Source organism: Sus scrofa, chromosome X (genome assembly GCF_054392235.1).
Source record: "Sus scrofa isolate SSC_HxYL_T2T_F1_AM1 chromosome X, Sscrofa_HxYL_maternal_Yorkshire_Landrace_v2.0, whole genome shotgun sequence".
In the NCBI taxonomy this organism is placed as follows: domain Eukaryota; kingdom Metazoa; phylum Chordata; class Mammalia; order Artiodactyla; family Suidae; genus Sus; species Sus scrofa.
The window spans coordinates 47344498-47369628 of record NC_139401.1 but is presented as its reverse complement, the minus strand read 5'-3'; the positions used below and the strand labels follow the sequence as shown (position 1 = coordinate 47369628).

The window sequence follows — 25131 nt, the reverse complement described above, 5'->3', positions numbered from 1 at the left end:
TATTTTATTTTATTTTATTTTAGCTGCGCCTGTGGCGTGAGGAAATTCCCAGACCAGGGACTGAACCCACCCCACAGCAGCAACCCAAGCTGCTGCAGCAACAATGCCAGATCCTTAACCCTCTGCACCACAAGAAAACTCCTAGAGTTGACTTTTAAAAGAACCCAAAATGGGATATTTATCCCAGATGTGGTGAACATACCAAATTATTTCTGACGATGGAAAGAAACAAAAAATGGATTCATTCATATGTTCTAAAATAAATAACTTTTTAACATCAAGGGATGTATCCAATACAATGAAGTGAAAAGAATGGAAAGGGAACAAATCTGTGTCATCACTGATAAAGGTAACAAAAAAAGGTGGATGCATATATCCGAGTAAAAATAAAAGGAGGCATTGCTGTGGCTCTGGCGTAGGCTGGCAGCTACAGCTCCGATTCGACCCCTAGCCTGGGAACCTCCAAATGCCACGGGAGTGGCCCAAAGAAATAGCAAAAAAGACCAAAAAAATAAAAAATAAAATTAAATAAAATAAAAGGAGGAATTCTGCTTTCCGGTCAAGCACGTAAGGGGCTTGGGAGTCATTCTCATCCTCACAATGAGACCAAAAAAAAATTGAATACGCTGAAAAGCAACAGCTCTCCTTAGATCCATCCGAGGACTCGGCTCATAGGGCAAACTGCTGTCCCCAAACTTAGGGAGACAAGCGGATAAAGACAATTTCAGCTTACACTAGCAGAAGCCTCTGTGAGAACCAGTCCCAGGGCAGGAGAACCTACATTGTAACTGAAGAACAGTTGGAGGCTTAGTGTGGACAAGTTTGAGAGTTAAGAACTTGCGAAGGCCTAGTCTTAGGGGCACCATACGTTTCCATACCTTTTACCTCCAGAAGCCCTACTAGATTCTCACACTGAAGACCAGAGAAGAATCCCCTCAGCACTTCAAGCAGGAGGCAGGAAAATGATGAAGCATTCTGTTCTTAACAAGGATGGCCCTTAACATAAACTATTTATTTTTTGTCTTTGTAGGGCCATACCTGCGGCAGATGGGAGTTCCCAGGCTAGGGGTCGAATCAGAGCTGTAGCCGCCAGCCTATGCCACCACCACGACCGCCACAGCAATGCAGGATCCGAGCTGCGTCTGCAACCTACCCCGCAGCTCATGTCAGTGCCAGATCCTTAACCCACTGAGCGAAGCCAGGGATTGAACCCACATCCTCGTGGATACTAGTCAGGTTCGTTACTGCTCAGCCATGATGGGAATTCCAAGAAACTATTTTATGAGTGCTTAACCAACTTAGGGGAAAGGAAAGCTGAATTCTAGCTCCCTCTAGCCTTCCTGTCTCATGTAGGGGAGGAAAAAAAAAAAAAGCAAACGAAAACAAAACTGAGAAGCACTTGTGAAGTTCACAACCAAGGGTTGCAGGCTTACTAAAAGATGGAAACCTAATCACAGGACTAGAGAACACATCCCACCCCCTACAGTTTACTAATACATCTATAGGGCTCATGAATAACAACAGGGGAATACAACTCTAAGAACTGCACAAACCCAAAGATACAGGCGAGACAAAAGCAAAAGCAGAGAAAATTTGAGCCTCTGACACATACAGATGTAGCAAGCAGGAAACACATCCTAATCCCTATCCAGATAAACATAAAACCTCACATTAAAGGTCTATTTACTTTAGTTACTTTTACCCAGTATGTCATGTCCAGCTTTCAAAAAATAAAATTGCAAAACATAAAAAAAAAAAAAAGGAGTTCCCGTCGTGGCTCAGCAGTTAACAAACCTGACTGGCATCCATGACGACGCAAGTTCGATCCCCTGGTCTCGCTCCGTGGGTTAAGGATCTGGCATTGCTGTGAGCTGTGGTGTAGGTTGCAGACGCGGCTCGGATCCCACGTTGCTGTGGCCCTGGCGTAGGCTGGTAGCTACAGCTCTGACTGGACCCCCAGCCTGGGAACCTCCATATGCCACGGGTGCAGCTCTAAGAAGAAAGACAAAAAACAAAAAAAACAAAAAAACAGCATGGGGAGACAGAGCAAGCACCAGAACCAGAGTCGGATATGTAAGGAATGTTGGAATTTTCAGAATAACAGTTTAAAATAACTATGATTAATATGCAAAGGGCCTTAATGGAAAAGGTGGACAACATGCAAAAACAGATGAGTAATATAAACACAGAGATGGAAACTGTAAGGAAATATGCTGTAAAGGAACTGAAGAATGTCTTAGGCTCATCAACAGACTGAACGCAGCAGAGAAAAGAATCAGCAAGCTTGAAGAAATGCCAATATTAACTTCTAAAACTGAAATGCCAAGAAAAAAAAAATGAGAAAATGGACAGAATATCAAGAACTGTGGAACAGGAGTTCCCGTCGTGGCCCAGTGGAAACAAGTCTGACTAGGAGCCATGAGGTTGTGGGTTCGATCCCCGGCCTTGCTCAGTGGGTTAAGGATCTGGTGTTGCCATGAGCTGTGGTGTAGGTCGCAGACATGGCTAGGATCCGGTGTTGCTGGGGCTCTGGCATAGGCCAGCAGCAACAGCTCCATTTGACCCCTAGCCTGGGAACCACCATATGCCATGGGTGTGGCCCTCAAAAGACAAAAAATAAAAATAAAAAAAGAACTGTGGAACAATTACAAAAGCTGTAAAATGTGCATAACAGGAATAAGAGAAGAAGAAGAAAAGGTACAAAAGAAATATCTGAAGCAAAAATGACTGAGACGTTCCTAAAATTAAGGATAGACACCAAACTACAGGTCCAGGAAGCTCAGAGAACCCAAAGGAGTATAAATACACTAGGGATATAATAACCAGACTGCATAAAATCAAAGGCAAAGAAAAAAATCTTGAAACTAGCCGGAAGAAAAATCACCTTACCTATAGAAGAGCAAGGAGGAGAATTATATCAGCCTTCTCTTTAGGAACCATGCAATCGAGAAGAGTGAAAAATACGAAGCGTTGAAAAGAACCACCAGTCCAGAATTCTGAATTCAGAGCAATTATCCTTCAAAACTGAATGAGCGAGGTCACTGGTGGGGCAGCAGTTTAAAGATCCGGCGTTGTCACTGCTGTGGCTCGGGTAGCTGCTGTGATGTGGGTTTGATCCCTGGCCCAGGAATTCCCACATGCCACCGATGCAGACAAAAAAAAAGAATGAGAAATGAAGACTTTTTTCAGAAAAACAAAAATTGAGGGAACTTGTCAATAGTAGACTTGGCTTATAGGAAATGTTAAAAGAAATTCTTTAGGAAAATGAAAAATGATAGAGATTAGAAACCTATACCTATGTAAAGAAAGGAAGAATGCCAGAGAAAGAATAAATGAAGGTAAAATAAAATATTATTATTATTTTCTTTTTAGGGCCTCTCCGGTGGCATATGGAGGTTCCCAGGCTAGGGGTCAAATCGGAGCTGAGGCTGCCGGCCTACACCACAGCCACAGCAATGCGGGATCCGAGCTGCGTCTGCAACCCACATCACAGCTCACAGCACTGCCAGATCCTTAACCCACTGAGCGAGGTCAGGGATTGAACCCACAACCTCATGGTTCCTGGTCAGATTCATTTCCACTGCACCATGATGGGAACGCCAAATAAAATATTTTTAAAATCCTAATTGATCTAACAGACAACAGTTTGTGCAAAAATAATTTGATGATGATAACTTATGGATAAGTGAAATGAAAGACAAGAACGTTATAAGGGACAGAAGGAAGGAAGTGGTAAGACTCTGAAAATAAGGTGCTTGCACTACTCAAGAAGTAGAATTGGGTTATTTGATAGAAGTCTTGGAATACTTGTAAATGTATATTGTAACCATAAGGCAACCACTAAAACAATTTTTTTAAAAGGAAAATATATTTAATATGTTAAGAGAGACGGGAAAAATGGACACATATAAACTGCCCAATTAAAACTAGAAGGCAAATTCCTGCATGGCTCAGCAGATTAAGGATCCAGTGTTCTCAATGCTGAGGCTCTGGTTACAGATATGGCTTGGGTTCAATCTCTGGCCTGAGAAGTCCCACATGCTGCAGACATGGCTGAAAAATACATAGATTTAAAAAAAAAAAAAAAAACAAACACTCGACGGCAAAGAAAGAATGGAAGACAAAATAAGAAAGCAACAAGGTGGAGTTCCCGTCGTGGCTCAGTGGTTAACGAATCCGACTAGGAACCATGAGGTTGCGGGTTCGATCCCTGGCCTCGCTCAGTGGGTTAAGGATCCGGCGTGGCCGTGAGCTGTGGTGTAGGTCGCAGATGCAGCTTGGATCTGGCGTTGCTGTGGCTGTGGCTGTGGCTGTGGCGTAGGCTACAGCTCCGATTTGACCCCTAGCCTGGGAACCTCCATCTGAAAAGACAAAAAGAAAAAAGGAAAAAAAAAAAAAAGACAAAACAACAACAACAACAATAAGGGCAACAAATAGGACACAGTAACAAATATGGTAGATAATGTGGACTCAACATATCAGTAATCACTTTAAACATCAATGGTCTAAATATAACAATTAAAAGACAAGAGACCGCCATAGTAGATAAACATACAATACCCAACTACGTTGCCCACAAGAAACTATGTTGACACTAATTAAAAGGAGGTTAGAATAGTTATTAATTTGAGAAAAATCAGACTTCAGAGCAAGGCAAATTATCAGGGATAAAGAGGGACATTACATAATGCTAAAGGGGTCAATTCTCTAAGAATCCATAATAATGCTTACTATGCATGTGCATAACAAAAGAACATAAAAATACACAAAGCAAAAACTGATAGAACAGCAAGGAGAAATAAAGCCACTGTTGTAGTTGGAGACTTCAAGACCTCTCCACTGGAAATGGACAGATCCAGCAGCAGAAAATCAGAAATTCCATGGTTGTACTAAACAACATCATTGGTCAACTGGATCAAATTGACAAGCACAGAATCCTTCATCTAACAGCAGTAGCAGAATACATATTCTTCTTAAACTCACACGGATTTTTCACAAACACAGATGACATCCTGGGCCCTAAAATACAGCTTAACAATTAAAAAAAAAAAACCAGAAATCATGCAAAGTCTGCTCTTGGATCATAATGGAATTAAACCAGAAGTTAACAATAGAAAAGTAATTGGAAAAATTCAAAATATTTGAAGACTAACCAACACATTTCTAAATAACATGTGGGTCAAAGAATAAGTCACAAGAGAAATTAACAAACATGTTAAAGTACAGGAAAATTTAAAAATAACATCAAAGTTTGTGAGCAACAGCAAAACCAGGGCTTCAGAGGGAAATGTATAGCATTGAATGCATATATTAGAAAAGAAGAAAGATCTAAAATCAGTCATCTAAGCTTCGGAAAGTTGAAAAAGAAGAGTAAATTAAACTCGAAGTAAGCACAACAAAACAAGTAATAAAAATTAGAGCAAAATCAGTGAAACTGAAGATAGTAAATCAATAAAGTAAATCAACAAAACCAAGAATTGGCTCTTTTAACAGAGTGATAAAATTAATACACCTCTAGCCAAGTTAACTAAGAAAAAGAGAAAAGATACAAATTAATAATATCAAAAATGAAACAAGAACTATCACTATCCATCATATGGACATTAAAAAGATAATAAAGGAGGGAGTTCCCATTGTGGCTCAGCAGGTTAAGAACCTGACTAGTATCCATAAGGATGCAGGTTCAATCCTGGCCTCGCTCAGTGGGTTAAGGATCTGGCATTGCCACAAGCTACAGCTCAGATCTGGCATTGCTGTGGCTGAGGCTGTAACTATGGCTGGCAGCTGTAGCTCTGATTCGACTCCTAACCTGGGAACTTCCATATGTTGCAGGTGCAACCATAATAAATAAATAAAGGAGTATTAGACAGTCTAAGCTCTAGATTTGATAATATAGAAAAAATGGACAATGCCTTGAAAAATATAACCTATCAAAACTCACACAAAAAAGAAACAGATCACTGAATTTGCCTATACCTATTAAATTAGTTGAAGCACTCTGCAAACAATAAGTGCTGGAGAGGGTGTGGAGAAAAAGGAACTCTAGTACACTGTTGGTGGGAGTGTAAACTGGTGCAACCACTGTGGGAAACAGTATGGAGATGCCTCAGAAAACTAAACATAGAACTACCATTTGATCCAGCAATCCCACTCCTGGGCATCTACCCAGAGAAAAGCATGACTCGCAAAGACACATGTACCCCGATGTTCATTGCAGCACTCTTTACAATAGCCAAGACATGGAAACAACCTCAATGTCCATCGACAGAGGAGTGGATCAAGAAGATGTGGTACATATACACAATGGAATATTACTCAGCCATTAAAAGGAACGAAATACCAGCATTTTTAGCAACATGGATGGATCTAGAAATGATCATGCTAAGTGAAGTCAGCCAGACAATGAGACACCAACATCAAATGCTTTCACTGACACGTGGAATCTGAGAAAAGGACAGACGGAACTTCTTTGCAGAACCGATGCTGACTCACAGGCATTGAAAAACTTATGGTCTCTGGAGGAGACAGTTTTGGGGGTGGGGGGATGCACTGGTATTGTGGGATGGAAATCCTATAAAATTGGATTGTGATGATCATTGTACAACTACAGATGTGATATAAATAAATTAATTAATTTAATTAAATAGCTGAATCACTAATAACCTTCCAAGATAGAAAGCACCAGATCCAGATAGGATCACTGGTGAATCCTACCAAACATTTAAAGAAGAAATTATATCAGTTCTCCACAATCTGTTTCAAAAAACAGAAGCAGAGAAAATACCTCCTAACTCATTCTTTGAGACTAGCATTATCTTAATACCCGAACAAAACAAAGACATTACAAGAATGGGAAACTATAGTCCAATATCTCTCATAAACATAGTTCCAAAAATCCTCAACAAGATGTTAGCAAATCAAACCCACAATGTATAAAAAGAGTTATATGCCATGACCAAGTATGATTTATTTCAGGCATGCAAGGCAGGTCTAATATACACTAAAAAAAAAAAATCAGTTAGTACAATGCATCACATCAGTAGGGCTAAAGAAGAAAAATCATACGAACATATCAATCAATGCAAAAAAAAAAAAGCAGTTGACAAAATCCAACATCCATTCACGATAAAAAATCTCTCAGCAAACAAGGAATGAAGGGGAACTTCATCAACTAAAGCTAACAACTTGCTTAATGGTGAGAAACTAGATGCTTTTCTGCTAAGATCAGGAACAAGACAAGGATGCCTTGCTCAGCTCTCCTATTCAGCATTGTACTAGAAGTCCCAACTAATGCAATAACAACTAAAGGAAACAAAAGGTATACAGATTGGGGAAGGAAGCAATAAAACTGTCTTTGTTCACAGATGACATGATCGTCCACATAGAAAAATCCCAAAGAATCAGTCAAAAAAGAAAAAAAAAAAAAAAAAAACCCTCGAACTCATGAGCAACTCTAGCAAGGTTGCAGGATGCAAGGTTAATATACAAATATCAACTACTTTCTTGTACATCAGCAATGAACAAGCGGAATTTCAAAGTAAAAGCACAATGCCATTAGAGCTGTTTCAAAATGAGCTGCTTTCAGGGAAGAACTAAACAAATCAGAGATCATTGCTCTTTTGAGCCTGGAGAATCTCCAACATGAGTTCATACCATAGGAACCTATCTTTCTTGCCTGTATCATGAACAGCCACTCTGGGGTAGTTGAAAGAGCTTATAAATAAAGCTTTTCTTTTTTTGTCTTTTTTTTTTTTTGCCATATCTTGAGCCGCGCCCACGGCATATGGAGGTTCCCAGGCTAGGGGTCAAATCAGAGCTGTAGGCACCGGCCTATGCCACAGCCACAGCAACGCCACATCCAAGCCGCGTCTGCAACCTACACCACAGCTCACGGCAATGCCGGATCCTTAACCCACTGAGCAAGGCCAGGGATCAAACCCGCAACCTCATGGTTCCTAGTCGGATTCGTTAACCACTGTGCCATAAAGCTTTTCAATTGGAGACTGTGGCTATAGAGACATTGGTCAGTGGACTGTAACAACATTGATTCCCAGAAAGTCATTGTGCTTGGAGGGCAGAAAGCCTCTCCACAATGCATGTCATCTAGGAATAGAATTATGTCAAGGAGACTCTTTCTACACCACTCTTACAGAGAGCCTGGCAGTGTTTTCCTAAACACACGCACCAGCATCAAAAGTTGGTAGTGAGGAGTTCCCGTCATGGTGCAGTGGTTAACGAATCCGACTAAGAACCATGAGGTTGCACGTTCAATCCCTGACCTCACTCAGTGGGTTGAGGATCCGGCGTTGCCATGAGCTGGGGTGTGGGTCACAGATGCGGCTCGGATCCCGCGTTGCTGTGGCTCTGGTGTAGGCCAGTGGCTACAGCTCCGATTCGACCCCTAGCCTAGGAACCTCCATATGCTGTGGGAGCAGCTCAAGAAAAGGCAAAAAGACAGAAAAAATAAAATAAAATAAAATAAAAAGCTGGTAGTGAGATTGATGGAGTGAGATGCAAATGCCTAGCATAGTAGGAAAACACACTTAAAGGGCTGGAGAGGAGGAAAAGAGATTGGGACCGGCTGTTAGGAAACCCAGTCCTGACTGTGTCCCTTGTCTCTTCCTCCTTGGTGGCTCTACCTCTCTAAATTCCAGGTTTTCACATCTGGAAAATCTGAGGATCAAGCTGCTCCCTCACTCCACCCACGGAGGATTATAAACTTGAAGGCAGTGCTAAGTCTTTGCTTCAGAATCACACACCTGAATTTGGCCCCGAATAAAATTGTAAAATAAAAAAAAGATTAAACACAATGTCATTTATATTAGCAACCCCCAAAAGGAATGATTATATCACATCTAATAAAATACGTACACGATCTATATGAGAAAAGAAATCAAAGATCTAACTAAACGGAGACAGAGGCCATACGCATGGATAGGAAGACTCAATATGGTCAAAACATCAGTTCTTCCCCAACTGATCGAGATTCCATGCAATCCCAATCAAAATCCCAGCAAGTTCCTTTGTAGATACCAAGAAACTGATTCTAAAGTTTATATGGAGGGGGAAATAGCTCCAACATTGAAGGAGAACAATGCCAGAGCACTGATATTACCTGACTTCAAGACTTAATAAATAGCTACAGTAATTGAGGCAGTGTGATATTGGTCAAAGAACAGACAAATTGATCAAAGAAACAGAACTACACCCACACAAACACATTCAACTGATCTTTGACAAAGGACAAAAGGCAATTGAATGGAGAAAGGAGAATCTTTTCAACCAACAGTACTGGAACTGGACATCTACATGCAGAAGAGAAAATGAATGTAGTCACAGATCTGGAACTTGCACAAACATTAACTCAAAATGGATCGCAGGCCTAAATGTAAAAAGCAAAACTCCATAAAATAACAGGAAAAAATCTAGGTGACCTTGGGTTTGGAGTTAACTTTTTAGCTATACCACCAAACGTTACAATTTATGAAAGAAAAACTTGATAAGCTGGATTTTATTAAAAATTAAAAACCTCTGCTCTGCAGAAGCCACTGCTAACAGAGTGAAAAAACAAGTCACATATGGGAGAGAATATTTACAAAAGACCTATCTGATAGGGGACTGGTATTGAAAACATACAAAGAACTCTTAAAACTCAATTACAAAAACAACTCAAAAATGGGCAAAATATGTGACCCTAACCAAAGAAAATTAACACATGGTAAATAAACATATCAAAGGTATTCCACATCACGTGTAATTAGAGAATTTCAATTTAAAAACAACGAGACACCGGGAGTTCCCACTGTGGCTCAGTGGAAACAAACCCAAGTATTATCCATGGGGATGTGGGTTCAATCCCTGGCCTCGCTCAGTGGGCTAAAGGATAAGGCATGGCTGGGAGCTGTGGTATAGGTTACAGATGTGGATCGGATCCTGCAGCGCCAATTTGACCCCTAGCCTGGGAACTTCCATATGCTGCATGTGCGGCCCTAAAAAGCAAAACAAACCAACAAACAAGGAGATACCACTACATGATTATAAGAATGGCTAAAATGAAAAACACTGCAGACGAGGCTTGGATCCCGCGTTGCTGTGGCTCTGGTTTAGGCTGGTGGCTACAGCTCCTATTCGACCCCCAGCCTGGGAACCTCCATATGCCGTGGGAGCAGCCCAAGAAATGTCAAAAAAGACAAAAAAAAAAAAAGAGCACAGATACTTTGGAAGACTGATAATTTCTTATTTTCTTTTTTCTTTTTCTTTTTTTTTTTTTTTTTGTCTTTTGTCTTTTTAGGGCTGCACCCTCGGCATATGGGGGTTCCCAGGCTAGGGGTCGAATCAGAGCTGTAGCTGCTGGCCACAGCCACAGCAACACAAGATCCAAGCCGCATCTCCAACTGACACCACAGCTTACAGCAACGCCAGATCCATAACCCACTGAGCAAGGCCAGGGTTCGAACCTGCAACCTCATGGTTCCTAGTCGGATTCATTTCCACTGTGCCATGATGGGAACTCCTAAATGTACTCTTAATATACAATTCAGCAATCACACTCCTTGGTATTTCCCCAAATGATTTGAAAATTTACATCCACACAAAAACCAGCACACAGATGCTTACAGCAGCAGCTTTACTCATAACTGCTAAAACTGGGAAAAATCAAGATGTTTTTAGTAGGTGAATGGATAGACAAACCACAGTACATCCAGACAGTGGAATATAACTCAGTGATTAAAAATAATAATAATAAACGTGGGTTCCCATCATGGCACAGCAGAAACAAAGCTGACTAGGAACCATTAGGTTGCAGGTTAGATCCCTGGCTTCGCTCAGTGGGTTAAGGATCCAGCATTGCAGTGAGCTATGGTGTAGGTGGCAGATGTGGCTCGGATCCTGCATTGCTGTGGCTGTGGTGTAGGCCAGCAGCTGTGGTTCTGATTGGACCCCTAGCCTGGGAACCTCCATATGCTGTGGGTATGGCCCTAAAAAGCAAAAAATTAAAAATATTTTTAAAATTTTAAAAATAAATGAGCTATCAAGCCATGAAAATATCTGGAGGAATTATAAATGAAGTAAAAAAAGTTATTCTAAAAAGGTTACATACTGTATGATTCCAATTATGTGATATTCTGGAATAGGCAAAACTATGGAAAAAGAAGAATGATCAGTGGTTGCCAGAGGTGTGGGAAGAGGGAGGGAGGAAAAGGTAGAGCACAGAGGATTTTTTTTTTTTTTTGGTCTTTTTGTCTTTTTATGGCTGCACCTGCAGCATATGGAGGTTCCCAGGCTAGGGGTCTAATCGGAGCTGTAGCCTCCAGCCTACGCCACAGCCACAGCAATGCCAGATCCGAGCCTCGTCTGCAACCTACACCACAGGTCACAGCAATGCCAGGGAACAAGGCCAGGGATCGAACCCACAACCTCATGGTTCCTAGTTGGATTCGTTTCCGCTGTGCCACGACGGGAGCTCTGAGCACAGAGGATTTTTAGGACAGTGAAGATACTGTGTATGATACTACAACAGTGGATACATGTCATTATACATTCATCCTACAGAATACAAAACACAAAGAGGGAATCCTAATGTAATCTATGGACTTGTAGTTAATAATGTCATAATAATAGTCAATACTGGCACATCAATTGTAACAAATGTACTTTATTAACTGCAAGATGTTCATAGAGGAAACTGGGGGGAAGGGAATATATAGTAACTCTGTATTTTCTGCTCAATTTTTCTGTAACCCTAAAACTGCCCCCCAAAAAAGTCTATTAAGTTAAAAAAAATCAAAGGAGACTGAAATGTCAGATTACACATAAAGAAATTCTGACTCTTTTTTTTTTTTTTTTTTTTTTTTTGGTCCTTTTATGGCCGCACCTGAGGCACATGGAAGTTTCCCAGCTAGGAGTCCAATTGGAGCTGCAGCTGCCAGCCTACGCCACAGCCACAGCAATGCAGGATCTGAGGCATGTCTGCGATCCACACCGCAACTCATGGCAACACTGGATCCTTAACCCACTGAGCGAGGCCAGGGACCGTGAACCTGCATCCTCAGGGATACTAATTGGGTTTGTACCCTGATGAGCTACAATGAGTAACCCTGGAAATTCTGACTCATAAAAGTTATCCTGTGGGAGTTCCCTGATGGTCTAGCAGTTAAGGATCCTGCATTGTCACTGCCGTGGTTCAGGTCACTGCTGTGGTTCAGGCTTGACCCCTGGCCTAGGAACTTCCACATGTTGCAGGCTGGCCCCCAAAAAAAAAATCCCGTGGAACATACAAATTTCTAATAAAGGTTTTTAAACAAGTAGTTCTCCAAGTTTAGCTGGCATCAGAATCCCCTGGAGAGCTTATACAAACTGGGCCCCCTATTTCACCCCATCCCTGACTTTCTGATTCCCTAAATCTGAGGAGGGACCTGACAATTTGATTTTCTAACAAGGTCCCAGGGAATACTGATGCTGCTGACCCCGTGCATCAAGAAAGATACAAAGTCTGAGAAAAATAAGAGCAAGGTTGAGCAGTACACTTCAATAAAACTTGAAAAAATGAAAAGAAAATGATAAAAAAAAAAGGTACACAAAAAGTTACCAGGCACATATTAACTAATTAGAGTCTTTTTCTTCTTTAGGCCACACCCGTGGCAAATGAAGGTTCCCAGGTTAGGGGCTGAATCAGAGCTACAGCTGCCGGCCTACCCCACAGATCACTGCAATGCCAGATCCTTAACCCACTGAGCAAGGCCAGGGATTGAATCCACATCCTCATGGATACTAGCTGGGTTCATTACCGCTGAGCCACAGCGGGAACTCCCTGACTTGAGTCTTTTTTTGCTGAGAGTATCAGGAGAAGTTAGGGGAGAAGGACAAGTTTGTTTGAGAACTCTGTGTGTCTGTCTCTATGTCTCTTTCTCACTATTTGTCATACCATATTGCTACGCTGACCTGAAAATCATAAATCTGTAGTGGGCAATGGGCAAAGGCACTAAGAAAGGTAGGAATGAATAGATCAGCCTAATTGAAGTGCAGAGTGCCTTGGAGAATACTGCTAAGGTCACCTAAAAATGCTAGACTAAATCTGCATCCTCCACCCCTCCCCGCTTTTCTTTTAGAGGTTGATCCTAAACAGCATAACTCCTTGAACTGTCCACTCATATCTAGGAGACAAAAAAAATGCTGCCGACAACAACCCAATGGAAAAATGGGCAAAGGACCTGAATAGATATGCCTCCAAGGAAGAGATACAGATGGCCAACCAGCACATGAAAAAATGCTCAACATCCCTGATTACAAGAGAAATGCAAATCAAAACTACCATGAGATACCACCTCACACCAGTCAGAATGGCTATCATTCATAAGTCCATGAATAACAAGTGCTGGAGAGGGTGTGGAGAAAAGGGAACCCTCCTGCACTGTTGGTGGGAATGTAAGCTGGTACAGCCACTATGGAGAACAGTATGGAGGCACCTTAGAAATCTAAACATACAACTTCCATATGACCCCGCAATCCCACTCTTGGGCATATGTCCGGACAAAACTCTACTTAACAGAGACACATGCACCCACATGTTCACTGCAGCACTATTCACAATAGCCAGGACATGGAAACAACCCAAATATCCATCAACAGAGGATTGGATTAGGAAGATGTGGTATATATACACAATGGAATACTACTCAGCCATAAAAAAGAACGACATAATGCCATTTGCAGCAACATGGATGGAACTGGAGAATCTCATACTGAATGAAATAAGTCAGAAAGAGAAAGAAAAATACCATATGATATCACTCATATCTGGTATCTAATATACAGCACAAATGAACCTTTCCACAGAAAAGAAAATCAAGGACTTGGAGAATAGACTTGTGGTTGCGGGGGGGGGGGGAGGGGGGGGAGGGATCAGGAGCTTGGGGTCAACGGATGCAAACTATTGCTCACGGAATGGATTACGATGAGACCCCTGCTGCGTAGCACTGAAAACTATGTCTAGATACTTACAACGCAGCACGACAGTGGGAGAAAAAATTATGTACACATGTATGTGTAACTGGGTCCCCAAGCTATACAGTGGGGGGAAATAACAATAAAAAATAAATTAAAAAAAGTAAAAAGTAAAAAAAAAAAAAAAAATGCTGCCGATACGCAACTTTGAACTCTGGGACAATATCCTCTGCCTCTCTTGACACTCAACCATGTACGAAGTTAAAAGGTGGATGGAGACCACATGAAGAGTTTAGGAGGAGTTCCTGCTGTGGTGCAGTAGGTCAATGATCCAGCTTGTCTCTGGTATTACTGGTTCCATCCCTGCTCAGTGCAATGGGTTAAGGATCCAGCATTGCCACAGCTGTGATGCAAGTAAGAAACTCAAACTCCTATACGTTCCTGCAAGGCCAAACAGCCAATGCCATCCATTGCGTCCCCCCGCCCCGCCCCCAGTTTTTCTAGCAACCAGCACAGTGACTGGCACAGAGTAAATGCCCCCTAAAGAACTGCAGGAAGGAAGACGATCTGAGGGAAGTGATGAAAAGCTGAACAGTCCTCCTATATGATCACGATGCACGTTTTTTTAGATTTTTTTTTTTTAAGATGATGGATTCAGAAAGCCTGGAACCCAGAGATCCTACTCTGGCTCAGCAGGTTAAGAACCCGATGTGAGGATGCAGGTTCAATCCCTGGCCTCACTCGGTGGGTTAAGTATCTGGCATTGCTGCAAGCTGTGACATAGGTCACAAATGCGACTCAGATCCACTGTTGCTACGGTTGTGGCAGAGGCCGAAGCGGCAGCTCCAATTCAACCCTTAGCCTGGGAACTTCCATATGCTGCAGGTGCAGCTATAAAAAGTGCGGGGAAAAAAAAATCTCACTTTCAGAAAGCCTAGCACCTATAGGCAAAGAATATGAGAGAGGAAGGCAACTGGAAGGCTCAGGACTCGGAACAGCGGGTGTGTGCAAACCTGTGCAAGCACCTCTTCTGCCTGCAATGACAAAGCCCGTCCCAACTTGCTACCTGGGTGCCTAGCAGATAACAATAAAACCCACTCTTCTCTACACTCTCAATAGTCTGCTACAAAGAAGATTTGCCTTCTGCTACAAAGATTTGCCTTTCTGTGCATGGGGAGGAAGAAACCCAAGGCTTATTTCCTCGACACCGAGCATGTGGACACAATGATAATCGAGATGTTTATTCTCACACAAACCCACTAGACAGTATGGCAACGGCACCCCCCGTACCCAGAATCCACGCAGTCAGTATTTATCCAAGAAACGACCTACTGTATAGCTCAGGAAACCTACTCAATATTCTGTAATAACCTACATGGGAAAAAAAAACAAAAAAGAATGGATATATGTATAACTGATTCACTTCGTTGTACCCCTGAAACCAATACAGCATTGTAAGTCAGCTATATTCCAAAAAATTTTTTTAAATAAATGAATGAGGAGTTCCCGTCGTGGTTCAGTGGGTAACGAATCCGACTAGGAACTATGAGGTTGCGGGTTCAATCCCTGGCCTCGCTCAGTGGGTTGAGGATCCGGCATGGCCGTGAGCTGTGGTGTAGGTTGCAGACACGGCTCGGATCCCGTGTTGCTGTGGCTCTGGCGTAGGCCGGCGGCTACAGCTCCGATTGGACCCCTAGCCTGGGAATCTCCATATGCACGGCAATGGCCCAAGAAATGGCAAAAAGACAAAATAATAATAATAATATAAAATAATAATAAATAAATGAATGAATGGGAGATAAGGCAACACCAAGGTCCCTCTGCATCTATCCATGTCAGACAAGGCTCACCCTCTTAGAATCCTTGTACTGGAGTACACAGAGAGTACTCAGGCCTGGGTACCAAGGACAGGAGAGATGGATTCCATTCGAACATGTACCTGCACACACTAGGTGAGACAAGGAAGACACAGACAGAGACAGAAATAGACCGTACAGTAATAAAAAGACCTAGGCTTCTATGAACAACTATACGGCAGCAAGTTTGACAATCTGGAAAAAATGGACAATTTTCTAGAATCTTACAGCCTGCCAAAACTGAATCAAGCAGAAACAGACCAACTGAACAGACCAATCACTAGAAATGAAATTGAAGAGGTCATAAAATCACTCCCTACAAATAAAAGTCCAGGACCAGATGGCTTCACAGGTGAATTTTATCAAACATATAAAGAGGAATTGGTGCCCATTCTCCTTAAACTCTTTCAAAAGCTTGAAGAAGGAATATTCCCAAAGACATTCTATGATGCCACCATCACCCTCATTCCAAAACCAGACAGAGATACCACCAAAAAAGAAAACTATCGGCCAATATCATTGATGAATATAGATGCAAAAATTCTCAACAAAATCTTAGTCAACCGAATCCAACAACATATCAAAAAAATTATACACCATGACCAGGTTGGGTTCATCCCAGGTTCACAAGGATGGTTCAACATACGCAAATCAATCAGCATCATACAACACATTAACAAAAAAAAAAAGTCAAAAATCATATGATCATCTCAATAGACGCAGAAAAAGCATGTGACAAAGTCCAACATCCATTCATGATCAAGACCCTCGCCAAAGTGGGTATAGAGGGAACATTCCTGAATATGATCAAAGCCATTTATGATAAACCCACAGCAAATATAATCCTCAATGGGGAAAAACTGAAAGCCTTCTCACTCAAATCTGGAACAAGACAGGGATGCCCACTCTCACCACTGCTCTTCAACATAGTTTTGTATCCTAGCCACAGCAAGTAGACAAACAAAAGAAATAAAAGGCATCCATATAGGAAGAGAAGAGATCAAACTGTCACTGTATGCAGATGACATGATTCTATACCTAGAAAACCCTAAGGACTCAACCCCAAAACTCCTTGAACTGATTAATAAATTCAGCAAAGTAGCAGGATATACGATTAACATTCAGAAGTCAGTTGCATTTCTGTATACCAGCAATGAAATATTAGAAAAGGAATACAAAAATACAATACCTTTTAAAATTGCACCTCACAAAATCAAATACCTCGGAATACACCTGACCAAGGAGGTAAAGGACCTATATGCCGAGAACTATAAAACTTTCATCAAAGAAATCAAAGAAGATGTAAAGAAATGGAAAGATATTCCATGTTCCTGGATTGGGAAAATCAATATTGTAAAAATGGCCATCCTACCCAAAGCAATCTACAGATTCAATGCAATCCCTATCAAATGACCCAGGACATTTTTCACAGAACTAGAACAAACAATCCAAACATTTATATGGAACAACAAAAGACCCAGAATCGCCAAAGCAATCCTGAGAAACAAAAACCAAGCAGGAGGCATAACTCTCCCAGACTTCAAGAAATACTACAAAGCCACAGTCATCAAAACAGTGTGGTACTGGTATCAAAACAGACAGACAGACCAATGGAACAGAATAGAGAATCCGGAAATAAACCCTGACACCTATGGTCAATTAATCCTTGACAAGGGAGGCAAGAACATAAAATGGGAAAAATAAAGTCTATTCAGCAAGCATTGCTGGGAAACCTGGACAGCTGCATGCAAAGCAATGAAACTAGAACACACCCTCACACCATGCACCAAAATAAACTCAAAATGGCTGAAAGACTTAAATATATGACAGGACACCATCAAACTCCTAGAAGAAAACATAGGCAAAACACTCTCTGACATCAACATCATGAATATTTTCTCAGGTCAGTCTCCCAAAGCAATAGAAATTAGGAGTTCCCGTCGTGGCGCAGTGGTTAACGAATCCGACTAGGAACCATGAGGTTGCGGGTTCGGTCCCTGCCCTTGCTCAGTGGGTTAATGATCCGGCGTTGCCGTGAGCTGTGGTGTAGGTTGCAGACGCGGCTCGGACCGCGTTGCTGTGGCTCTGGCGTAAGCCGGTGGCTACAGCTCTGATTCAACCCCTAGCCTGGGAACCTCCATATGCCGCGGGAGCGGCCCAAGAAATAGCAAAAAGACAAAAAAAAAAAAAAAAAAAAAAAAAGAAATTAGAGCAAAAATAAACCCATGGGACCTCATCAAACTGAAAAGCTTTTGCACAGCAAAGGAAACCCAAAAGAAAACAAAAAGACAACTTTCAGAATGGGAGAAAATAGTTTCAAATGATGCAACCGACAAGAGCTTAATCTCTAGAATATATAAACAACTTATACAACCCAACAGCAAAAAAGCCAATCAATCAATGGAAAAATGGGCAAAAGACCTGAATAGACATTTCTCCAAAGAAGATATACAGATGGCCAACAAACACATGAAAAAATGCTCAACATCGCTGATTATAAGAGAAATGCAAATCAAAACTACCATGAGATACCACCTCACACCAGTCAGAATGGCCATCATTAATAAATCCACAAATAACAAGTGCTGGAGGGGCTGTGCAGAAAAGGGAACCCTCCTGCACTGCTGGTGGGAATGTAAACTGGTACAGCCACTATGGAGAACAGTTTGGAGATACCTTAGAAATCTATACATAGAACTTCCATATGATCCCGCAATCCCACTCTTGGGCATCTATCTGGACAAAACTCTACTTAAAAGAGACACATGCACCCGCATGTTCATTGCAGCACTATTCACAATAGCCAGGACATGGAAACAACCCAAATGTCCATCGACAGATGATTGGATTCGGAAGAGGTGGTATATATACACAATGGAATACTACTCAGCCATAAAAAAGGATGACATCATGCCATTTGCAGCAACATGGATGGAACTAGAGAATCTCATACTGAGTGAAATCAGCCAGAAAGACAAAGACAAATACCATATGATATCACTCATAACTGGAATCTAATATCCAGCACAAATGAACATCTCCTCAGAAAAGAAAATCATGGACTTGGAGAAGAGACTTGTGGCTGCCTGATGGGAGGGGGAGGGGGAGGGAGTGGGAGGGATCGGGAGCTTGGGCTTATCAGACACAACTTAGAATAGATTTACAAGGAGATCCTGCTGAATAGCATTGAGAACTTTGTGTAGATACTCATGTTGGAACAGAAGAAAGGGTGGGGGAAAAATGTAATTGTAATGTATACATGTAAGGATAACCTGACCCCCTTGCTGTACAGTGGGAAAATAAAAAAAAAAAATTATAAAAAAAAAAGACCTAGGCTGTTCTCATCTCCATGCTGCGTGGTGTATGATGAGAAATAAGAAGGGATCCGCTGCCCTTCACCCCCATCCAAGAAGTGTCTGTGGCGGGCATCTTAAGGAAGCTCACAATCCTGTCTCTAGGTCCTGGGAATTAAGGGACAGCTTCTGAGTGCAAACTCCTACACATCCTGTAGGTAGGAAGCTTCACCATTGCCTGCATCTCTGAATCCTCAGCAGGCAGCGGGTGAGGGCACCCTCCACGGGTCAGGGAAAGAGCCAAGGGTCATTCTTGAGCACCCCCAACAACACAACCTCACCCATCTGCACTGTGGATCTGGATTTAACTTGTGCTCCTAAAGGTGCCCACCAGAAGGTAGCTCCAGTGATTCTGTCTTTTTTTTTCTTTTTTTTTTTTGCGGGTGTGGGGGGGTGCTTTTCTAGGGCCACAGCCACAGCATATGGAAGTTCCCAAGCTAGGGGTCCAATCGGAGCTGTAGCCGCCGGCCTATGTCAGAGCCACAGCAACGCAGGATCCAAGCTACGTCTGCAACCTACACCACAGCTCACGGCAACGCCAGATCCTCAACCCACTGAGCGAGGCCAGGGATCGAACCCTCAACCTCATGGTTCCTAGTCGGATTCGTTACCCACTGAACCACGACAAGAACTCCTAGTGACTCTGTTTTGTTCCTTACTGTATCCTCAACACAGTACCTCACACATGGCGGGGACTCTGTATAAATTCAGGAAGATAAGAAGGGAGACAGAACGGCATTCAGTCCTGTCTATAGGTAGGCAAGGCTCCCTTTCCCTCCCCCTCTCCCTCAGAAGCCCTCACTGGAGACAACTTCAGATGAGCACTCACTTCTAGGCTGAATGGGTGAGAGGAAGGGGGTGGGTGGGAAGGCTCTGGTCCCTGCCCACCATCCTAAGTGTGTGGAAGGCAGGAAGGAAGTAAAGAGAAAGCTCACGCTCGAGCATGCTGCATGCCTGAACACATAGACATTATTTTTCGTCTTATGGCCACACCCACAGGCATATGGAAGTTCCAGGGCCTGAATCCAAGCCACAGCTGTGGCAACGCCGGATCCTTTTAACCCACCTTGCCGAGCCAGGGGATGAAATGAACCGGTGCCTCCACCGTGACACAAGCTGCTGCAGTCAGATTCTTAACCCACTATGCCAGAGTGGGAACTCGTAGACATTATTTATTTAGCTTTTTAGGGCCACATTTGCAGCCTATGGAAGTTCCCAGGCTAGGGGTTGAATCGGAGCTATAGCCTACACCGCAGCCACAGCAATACCAGTTCTGAGCCACATCTGTGATCTACATCACAGCTCACGGCAATACCGCATCCTTAGCCCACTGAGCCAGGCCAGGGATTGAACCTGCATCCTCATGGCTACTAGTCGGGTTCGTTATTGCTGAGCCACGATGGGAACTCTGATATTATTGAATAAGGACATTTCTTTTCGAACACAGACAAGCCCACCAGACAGAGAGCCCCAAATCCCTTACTATTTTGTTCGGTGCTTTCCCAAGTTCCACCAGTCACTCAAAAACTCTTATTGGGAGAGTTCCTGTCGTGGTGCAGTGGTTAACGAATCCGACTAGGAACCATGAGGTTGCGAGTTCGATCCCTGGCCTTGCTCAATGGGTTAAGGATCCGGCATTGCCGTGAGCTGTGGTGTAGGTTGCAGATGCAGCTTGGATCCTGTGTTGATGTGGCTGTGGCTGTGGTGTAGGCCAGCAGCTACGGCTCCAATTCGACCCTTAGCCTGGGAACCTCCATATGCCGTGAGTGCGGCCCTAGAAAAGCCCCCCCCCCAAAAAAAAAAAAAAACTCTTACTGGGAAGGATGAAGAGGGGAGGGGAGTGAGGAAAAGCGAAGAGAAAAGAGAATGGGAACATGGAGGGAGAGAAAGAGAGAAGAAAACAGGCAGGGAGGGAAGAAGAAAAAGAGAGAAGGAAACAGAGAGGAAGGGAAGGAGAGAAGGAAGGTGGAATGGAGGGAATGAAAGAAGGAAACAGCGAAGGAGGGAAGGAAGGAAGGAAAGAGGGGTGACCTATAAGCTCTGTCCTTCTCAGTGCAGTTCAGCCCACCCTTTCTGAATCCTTGCCCAGGTGCATTGCTTCGAGACAGCACTAGGACCCGGATAGCTAGGATTAGAGAGAGGGAACAGGGAAGAAGGCTCATGCACCTGCAGCCCTCAACACAGAAAAGGCTCTCTTACCGCCGTCTGTGCTAGAGCAGGAAGGAGGCGTGTGCACATGTGGGCGCTGGGAGGGAGATCCTTTGTTTGTTTGTTTTGTCTTTTTGTCTTGTTCTAGGGCCGCACCCACAAGATATGGAGGTTCCCAGGCTAAGGGTCCAATCGGAGCTACAGCTGCCAGCCTACACCACAGCTCACAGCAATGCTGGATCCTTAACCCACTGAGCGAGGCCAGGGATCGAACCCACAACCTTATGGTTCCTAGTCAGATTCTCTTCTGCTGAGCCAGGACAGGAACGCTAGGAGATCCTTAAGAAGCCTCATTCTGCAGCCTCCCAAGCTCAGCACAGGCAGGAATGTCAGGTGACAGGGAAGTCTGCTCTCCTACATCTATCTTTCGAGACAAGGACCATGTCCATCTTGTGGGCATCATATGCCCATTGCCTGGCCCCGTGCCAGCACATTTGCTCAGTGAACACTTGGGGAAGGGAGGGGGGAGAGGAAAGGAAAGAGAAGTGATTCACGGGCACACTGTCCTTCTACCTGCAGAAAAGCGCCCCCCCCCCCGCCCCCGCCCGGCGTCCTGGGGTAGGTGCCCTGTGTTGCGCTAGCCCTCACATCTGGGTGGCAAGGCCAGGAAAGGGGAAGCAGAGCAGAAGTCTCAGGAGGTATGCACCACAGGCACATCTGGGTGAGGGGATAAAGGGAAGTTGAGCAAGCAGCCACAGGCACTGTCATGAGAAAGCTGACTGTCCTGGGCGCCCCCTAGACAGTGAGGCTGGCGTCCCTGACTGGCTAGGTCCCTGTGGCACCTGCCAACAGCAGGAGCTCAGTACATGTGTTAAATGGATGGACAAAGAAATGCACGCGCCAATAACTGACTGAAAGAACAGCAAAGAACAGGAGGGCGGGCTACATAGGCATAGGTTCTGTCCTGCATGGAGACCAGGCTCCCAACCTCACATCCTTGCCTGAGCCCACTGCACTGAGCCAGCCCTCACACTAGGCTGCAAGGAGAGGGGCAGAGAAGAGAAAAAACAAAAACAAAAACAAAAAACACAGTCTGGAGACATGCGCCCTCTATGTGCCTTTTTTTTTTTTTTTTTTTTTTTTTTTGGTCACGCCAAAGGCATGTGGAAGTTCCCAAGCCAGGGATCAAATCTGAGCCACAGCTGCGACCTACGCCACAGCTGAGGCAATGCCAGATCCTTAACCCACTGCACTAGACTGGGGAATCAAACCCTTGCTGCCACAAAAACGCCAAATCCTTAACCTTTTAGTACTGTAAAGAGAGAAGCTGTGCCTCAACAGGAACTCTCCCATACATGCTTTTTGTGTTTGGGTTTTGGTTTTTTTTGTTGTTGTTTGGTTTTTTTTTTTTTTTTCCTTTTTAGGGCTACACCCGTGGCATATGGAGGTTCTCAGGCTAGGGGTCTAATCAGATCTATAGCCACCAGCCTACACCCCAGCCACAGCAACGCCAGATCGGAGCTTTGTCTGCAACCTACACCACAGCTCACGGCAATGCCAGATCCTTAACCCACTGAACGAGGCCAGGGATCTAACTCGCAACCTCTTGGTTCCTAGTCAGATTCATTTCCACTGCACCATGACGGGAACTCCCTGTGTTTTTTGTTTTTTTGTTTTTTTTATTTTTTTTTTAGGGTCGCACCTGCAGCAGATGGAGGTTCCCAGGCTAGGGGTCAAATCAGAGCTGTAGTCGCTGGCCTACACCACAGCCACAGCAACGCCAGATCCGAACTGCATCTGTAACCGACACCACAGCTCATGGCAACACCAGATCCTTAACCCACTGAGCAAAGGCAGGGATCGAACCTGTGTCCTCATGGATGCTAGTCAGATTCGTTTTCACTGAGCCACACCAGGAACTCTCCATACATGCTTTAAAGTGTGTGTACACAACAAGGAAGTTAGTGCGTCTACAGACAAGTGTAAAAAATAACAAAGCCTCTCTCCTGCCTTTCGGTTTTGTGCAGAAATGTGTCGACATTTAGGTGGGTCTATTGCAAGTGTGTGCGCACAGGGGCACATGGGTATTTGCAGGAGAATGAGAGGCCTCGATTCCTGGCTCACCCTGTGTGCCTGTTTTCTAGGCTTGAGGAAGTTCATTCACCACACAACTCCACCAGACAGGAAGTCCTGTAAAAGAGGGATGCTGTCTCGTATTCCGCACAATGCTCCCAGCCCAGTGTGTGGCCCAGCACAAGTGATCGATCAGTATGTGTTGACTGAATGGTTTGGCAGAAGCTTTGCGCTGACAGGGCTCGCCCTCCTGTAAACCATGCACATAGGAGGTGCTTTGAGAATTCACAACTCCGATATGCAATGGGTATGGGAGAAGGAGCAGTTCGTTCTTCAGCACATTGTGTGTGTGTGTGTGTGTGTGTGTGTGTGTGTGTGTGTGTGTGTGCGTGTGCGCACGCGCGGTGTTAAGTGCAGACCCTCAAAAGTAATCTTGGCTGTGAGTTTCACTTCCTGTGCTCACCACACATGTGGCTCTGGAGGAGGTAGGCAGAGTCATGAGCAGGTGTAGCCTCTGCCACAGCTTGCAGGGACACGGCACTGCATAAGGAATGGGAAAGCGAGTTCCCTTCCATCCTCTATGGGCCAAGTCCCTTGGAGGCCGACTTGCTTGTCACTGTGTCCCCGGCACTTCCACTAAATTAGTGACCCTCAAACTTGAGCGACCCTGATTCAGTGGGAAGGCTTGTTAGACTACCGATGGCTGGAGTTCCCATTGTGGCTCAGCGAGTTAAGAATCCAATTAGTATCCATGAGGTTCAATCCCTGGCCTTGTTCAGTGGGTTAAGGATCCAGCATTGCTATGGGCTGTGGTGAAGGTCGCAGATGCGGCTCAGTTCCCAAGTTGCTGTGGCTCTGGCATAGGCCCTGCAGCTCTGATTCGACCCCTAGCCTGGGAACTTCATATGCCACAGGTAGGGCCCTAAAAAGACAAAAAAAAAAGAAAAAAGAGAGAGAAAGAAAGAGGGGGGGGGGAGAGAGAGAGAGAGAAAGAAAGAAAGAAAGAAAGAAAGAAAGAAAGAAAGAGAAAAGAAAAGAAAAAAGAAAGAAAAAAAGAAAAAAAGAAAAAGGACGGCTGTGGTTCATAAGTTAGTAGGTCAGGGGCAGGGCCCAAAAATTTGCATTTCTAAACAGCTTTCCCTGAAAAGAAGTCCATTCTCCAACCTGCGGAGAGGGCCAGACAGGGCTGGCTGTCTTGTGGGCCAGTTGCCCAGCCCGGCACCTGAGATAGAGTAGGTCTCAGTAGCTAGTCATAGATAGCAGCAAAGAGGACACGGAGGTGGCTCTGTCCTATGCGAAGATAATGCTCCCTCTCTCAGAATCCTTGCCCAGGTGCACTGCATTCAGAAAGCACTCTCACCCAGGTAGCAAGGATTAGAGAGGGGGAGCCAGAACAGAAGATTCCAGCACCCACACGCCTTGCATGTGTGTTTAACAGGGAAGCTCACCATTCTTGCCCATTTATGGAGGCTGGAACTAAGATTCAGAGACGGTTCTCCTACAGGTATCAGTATGAGAGCGGCAATGAGAAGTGTCACGCTTGTTTGTGAGTTGGGGGGGAGGGCACCTATGTGGCCCACTTGCCCTGGGTGCATGCAGGGGTGATGGGTGATGACAAAGTCCACTCTCCTTCCTGGACTACAGGATCCAGGCAAGCAGGGACCAAGTCTGCCTTGTCCATCTTCCATGTCCCATGCCCAGCACAGTACCTAATAAATATTAGTTGTGGAAGGAAAGGATAAATAAGGGACAGATGG

General features: G+C 43.9%; 1 protein-coding gene and 1 non-coding gene across 5 annotated transcripts in view; both read right to left on the bottom strand.

Moving 5' to 3' along the window:
* Positions 1-25131, bottom strand: part of CLCN5 (chloride voltage-gated channel 5) — a 203043-nt gene that overhangs the window by 78855 nt on the left and 99057 nt on the right.
* On the bottom strand, positions 23622-23690 carry MIR660 (microRNA mir-660). The gene has a single exon (NR_162184.1). It is a non-coding gene; the product is annotated as a microRNA mir-660 (primary transcript).